This window comes from Ruditapes philippinarum, unplaced genomic scaffold (assembly GCF_026571515.1).
Source record: "Ruditapes philippinarum isolate M1 unplaced genomic scaffold, ASM2657151v2 ctg9738_1_1_1_1, whole genome shotgun sequence".
Lineage (NCBI taxonomy): Eukaryota > Metazoa > Mollusca > Bivalvia > Venerida > Veneridae > Ruditapes > Ruditapes philippinarum.
In genome coordinates this window covers 22944-28943 of record NW_026855083.1, presented here as the reverse complement: position 1 = coordinate 28943, position 6000 = coordinate 22944, and the positions used below count along the sequence as shown (strand labels likewise).

Sequence of the window (6000 nt, the reverse complement as noted above, 5' to 3'; positions counted from 1 at the left end):
TGTGGATATTTTATGGCTGTTTTAACATGTGACACTTGACAAAAGACCCGTTGAATAATTCATGTGTGACCATGACCTTAAAATATACATGTTTCTTTATGCAGAATTTATTTTAGTTCCATTGTGTAGGAAGCTATAATCGTTTAATTATAGGCACACTTTCGAATCAGTTCCTGGAACCGACCAGAGAACATGACCTTAAAATATACATGTTTCGTTATGCAGGATTTATTTTAGTTCCATTGTGTAGGAAGCTAAAGTCTTATAAACACACTTTCGAATCAGTTCCTGGAACCGACTAGTACTGAACAATGAGTGTAAAGTTTCTTGTTTTAAGGAAATAACGACCTGCTTCTCACTAGGTAAGAACTCATGCGGCTTACGATCATTAGATTACTAGTCAGACGCGTGCACCATTTGGCCATGCCGCCACTTATGATTATAACTTATTTTGATTATAATTTCACCGTGCTATCAGTTTAACACAAATTGTAAGGCATGTATTGTTAGTACTCTCAGAGATATTGTATGATAGGTGGAATTTATAAATTTAAAGTAAGACAAATGTACATACAAGGAAAACATAAAACATCGATGCTTTCAGTAACAACATTTTATTGAGTGTACAATGTGTTTCATGCATTTAAATTAACATTTGATCGTGATTTGGATGATAGCCTGTGTAATGCATTAAATCCTTATGTATTTTATAAAACAATATTTGCTATTTATTGTTGTACTCGCACATTTCTTCTGAACAAATTCTTGATCATTATAGTAATATGTATAAATTATTATTTGGTCAACAACTGCTTATCGTTAAAGAATTTCCATGATAAGGAAAGAATAGCATTTGTAGTTTCAATAAACCAATTTCTTCAAATTCAATGCAATTAATCTTATTACAAAATGTTTAACAAATCATTATTTAAATTGAAAAAAATTAATTGACAAATTTCTATTTATGTCAATAGTGCTATCTGTGTCTGTTACATTAGCAATGACCAATTGAAAGCAAGCAAATTTCTCTATTTAACATGCTTAACTTGACAGTGGGGTTAAATTAAATGTATATGTCAACATGAAGCTTTTAAAAGTTTAATTCAATGTTACAAGCAAAAAAGAATATTTAGACAGTTAATATATGCATGTATATATATGTTTTTAATATACAAACACTAAAATGTTTTGTTTAATATAGAGCTTTAAAGTAACATAATGCATTTTTTTCGCTGTCAATTTGAGTTTAATTAGTATATTTAATGATAAATAGACTAAATATTTCAAAATAATATCTTTATTCATGGTGACTGACTAATATTTCATATTCAATGTCAATTTGCATTTGAATACTAGGCATAATTAACTTTAAACTTAAAATGTAAGGTTAACAATCTTTAGGAATAAAAAAGAAAGAAAAAAAACTAAAAATAAAACTAATACAAAAACTGTTCAGCAGTTCAGTTCTTCTCTTGATCAACAATGAATCATTTTAATTATACATCATACACATCAAAAATCTAAAGAAGTACACACGATACACAAGTTTGAAAAAAAAATCACCAAAAGAAGTATCTTCCTGACTCACAATCTGAAAAAGATAACTGCACATGTTTCGGTACGTTGCATTTTTTACAATCTACAATGATATTTTCATCAGATATTTAAACAGTTCATATTCTTTAATAGAAACGATAATCGACTTAAAATAGCTATTCAATGATAGAAATATTTTATAAACACTGAAAGGATGAAGATAAATTCGGTATAATATCGGTATTATATATACATGTATAATGAAAAGATGTATCAAGAATACCGTGCAATAATTTACCAGAACAAGTGCCGAACCATAGTTGAAACCAAGAAGAACAACGTCAAACTGCCAAAGTGAAGAGATATAGCTGTAACAAAAACATTGAATATCATTAAGTTTTGTATGTAAGCAATTTCTTATGGTCTTAACTTAAACACAGTATGACTTTTACCTTGTAATTGATATAATTGATGAATTTGTTTGTTTCTTTGTTTCATTATACGCCTTTTTCCAACACAACAGTATTTCAGTCATATAACCATCGTTCCTGGAGAGTTACACCAGTACTACACTACCTTCCTCCGCGCTAAACTACCAAAGCATCTCCCGGGGATCGAACCCACGCCAGAGAGGTTACTGGATTAGAAGTCATCGACTCTAACCCCTCGACCACGGAGGCGGTTCATAATTGAAGAAGAGAAAGAGCTAGAAAACAAACATCATTAAATACTTTTTAACAGCCATAAACAACTTAACTTGATAAACCTGTTGATATTTTCGATACAAGTGAAGGCTTTTTTGGCCGGAATAACGAGGAATATTTTTAAAGCCACTGTGGCAAATAGAAACTTTTCCGTATGAAATATGAAGAATTTTATCATGACGAAAAGCTTACAGGCTACATGGTTGGATATTACGATGGTGAGATTGTTTTGATATACTGTAAACCATTTCTCCGCGTAATTTCCTTTTCATTTACTTTTTCTATTTCTCTTTTTCTTGACATTATAAATCATTCGTTATATTTCATTTTGTTACCGTATATCAGGCTTATTTTTGGTCCGGAAATTTTGCGATTTTGTCAGTGATCATCTAAATCTAGCACGCCTTATCTAAGATGTTATTTAGGTTATATTTGACTTGTTTTCTTTCTCATTATTTCTGCTAGTGAAGGGACCTTCTCTTTAAATTATATGCTCCAGTATTCAACGATACTTTGATACACCCCATACCAACAAGTACAATGCTTAACCTGTCGTTGTTATTTTCTATAATAAGTTTTGTTGTTGTTGTTTTTGTTGTTGTTTTTAATCAATTAAACAAGCAACACCATAATCTGTCTTCGCTTACTTGAAATTTAATCTGTATTGTGCATTAAAGAAGCATTTGACTTTAATATGAATTGTCTAAAAATGCAAATATGGTACTTTCATATAATTTGGTAGACACCAAGAAATACTTAACACTTTGCAGGGTAGAAAAATGACCCAAAGACACAAAGTCACAGAAACTGGTCAACTCTATTTGTAGAATTATACTAAACCTAAGCCGGTCTATCTTTTTTTAATCTATAGTGCACTCAAATATAGCATAAATAAGAGATTCACGAAAGAATCTGATATAATATTATGACATTTGACAATCATGCCGTCATTTTCCACATATACACATTTATTACAAATATTATCTTTACCTGAACTTTCTGCCGCACAAATATCAACATTCATTGCAAAGCCATCGTCGCATTGGCACTTTGTGGACACACAATGTGAGTTTTTAATGACATCACATTCTTTTCCATCCGCTGTACAAGTTATGCTGCTAACAGCTTTAAATACGTAATTAAAATCTTGAAAACTGGCATTTTAAGAGTATCGTAAGCAGACTCAGTTCATAAATATATATGTTCAACAACTAGAACGCCTTTTAAAATAATATTTTTTTCGTTTACAGTTGTGTGAGTTTTATTGTGATACAATAAAAATTAAATGGTTCACCTTCAGAATATTACTATGATTACATTTATTACTTGTAAATCATATACATGCAATATGTAAAATGTAGTTGTTGTTCATTTCTGATAACGGTACAAACTTTATTAATTGGTGATAAACATGCATTAGAGTATAGGTTTTTAAACAAGTTGGGATTTTAAATTTTACTTACTTTTAAAACAAGAAGTGCCAGTCTTTCTATCCGCTGCATAGCCATTAGAACATTTACATTAAGCACTAGTTGCAGCATTATTACATTCTGCATGTTCAATACCTGTACACTGGTCTGCAGTGCCTTTTGTACAGTCTGTATCTGTCACTTTCGCTATAATTAACTCATAATTCAGATACACCATAAACGAAGCAGTCAAAAACATGAAATTGTTTGTGACAATTAAACATTAATTATTACAAATAAAGTTGCTAATTATGATTATGTCGATAATTGGCAATTCGTAATTATTAGCGTAAGCGCTGCTTTATAAAAATGCATAAATATTTCATACATATTAAAATGGTAGTGTAAATGATAAATGACTAACACTCTCAATCGAGGATTTATACGCCAGAAAACACATGAAGTAGTTCATGTAATTATCATACATAATGACATCAATAGTGCATCTTATTAGCTAAGAAATAACTGCATTTTAACGTTCATTGGCATATATCGATTTTATATTTATAAAAAATTAAATTAACTACAGCCAAACTAAATTCTAACGGAAAAATATTACTAATAATTTAATATCCGGCCTTTTGATACTTTACTGGTAATAAGGGTCAGTGTTTCAAAACCGTGCAGCTAAAATCTTATCTCCATTAAACAATATATCTATTTCCGAAAATAAAGCTTCCGTCATCAAAACACAGAACACAGTTGGAAATCAATGGTAAAAAATATCAACTTTTTATCGCCACTAGGGCAAACACATAATACTTATCAATTTAAATATTTAACTATTATACTCTTTAGTTTCATTATCAAACACTCACCTTTTGCCACACAACCGTCTGCGGCGGTATTGAGCTTAAAACCGTCACTGCAAACACAAGTATCTGACGTACAAGCAGAGTTGGCGGGGCAACTATGAGTTCCGTCATCACATCCGGTAGGTAGAGCTTGAATTGAAAATATGGAACAGTTACACACATGTTTCATAATTAATTCAACAAGATAAGAAATACGTTCAATACAACTTTTTAACCTGATTTAATTATAATTTTTATTTTCAATTCAAGATCGGTTCACCAGAAAGTAAGGTCAGATTAACAAAGACGAATGTTACATATTAAATTGAGAAATCATTAAAAAAAAAAACTAGGTTAACTCCTAAATGACTAATTAATCACAATACGCCAACAATTTCTTAATCTGATCTAGAATTTCTTGTAAGCTACATGCCTTAAGAATTAAGCTGATGATAACTGTTTTTAAAATGTCACTCAGCCTGTGAATAGTCTTTAGAACGAACTGATAATACAGCTCAAGAAATAATTCATAATAACCTTTTAAGTGCTGCTCAAAATATATACTTTCAAAATCTACACGTATCGTTATTTTAACTAATTTATTTCAGTTCAAATTGTGCAGGAAGCTTTAAGCTTATTGAAATTCTCTCGAATTCGTTCCTGGAACCAACCAGTACTAGGTTATGAGTATAATGTGTTTTGCTCATGGAAACAACGGCTTGCCCCGGTTGGGTTTGAACCCACGCGGGCAGCAAATCTTCAGATCTTGGAACTTTGATTTGCGCTAAATTGTTTGGATACATTTTTTTGATAAATTTAGTATAGTTTACGAAACGAAAACACACAATTGATGAAAAAATATTAATGTTCACTTACCTGCTTTTGAAAAATGAATAAGCAATATTCCAGTTAAAATCGAATGCCACAAGCGGTCCTGATACACAAAACGGATAAAAGTATAATCAGAGAAATCTTAAAACAAGGTTTTTTTTAAAAACAATAACGTTTAAGCTGGATCTGATGACTCATCAACAAATGTGCATTTAAATATATAAATAAAAACAAATAGTCAATGAATAGATGCAGACATTATCGATAACTGCCATTGAAGCGTTTTAACATTTTATTTTGTTTTTTATACAGAACATTTACACAGAAATAGAATCCCCTTTCTCTTCAACAGGAATCACGTAAAATCGCAACATTTTATTGTATTCTCTTTATTAAAATATATTTGTGGTTATACGTTAAAATGACATTAACTTGAATAATAAAATAGAGGACAAAACAGAGCATGATGTTGCGTTTCACATAGAAATAAAACCTTTATGGAATAAATTAAATTATTGAAATAGATCATACTTTATGTATATTAAAAAATACTCACGAGATAAAAAGTAATAAAAAATAAAATACTTAAATGATTGCTGAAAAACTTCATATATTATTTAAACGATATAAAGCATTTCCAATTTAATATTAGTTTGTCGTTCATCT

The 6000-nt window shown here is 30.1% G+C and overlaps 1 long non-coding RNA gene across 1 annotated transcript; it reads right to left on the bottom strand.

Moving 5' to 3' along the window:
• Positions 1–595: 595 nt before the first annotated feature.
• LOC132742054 (uncharacterized) lies at positions 596–5441 on the bottom strand. The gene is made up of 6 exons (XR_009627385.1): positions 5380–5441; positions 4528–4653; positions 3704–3856; positions 3231–3365; positions 1835–1904; positions 596–1591 (listed from the first exon to the last, which is right to left on the bottom strand). It is a non-coding gene; the product is annotated as an uncharacterized LOC132742054 (long non-coding RNA).
• Between the last annotated feature and the right edge of the window lie 559 nt (positions 5442–6000).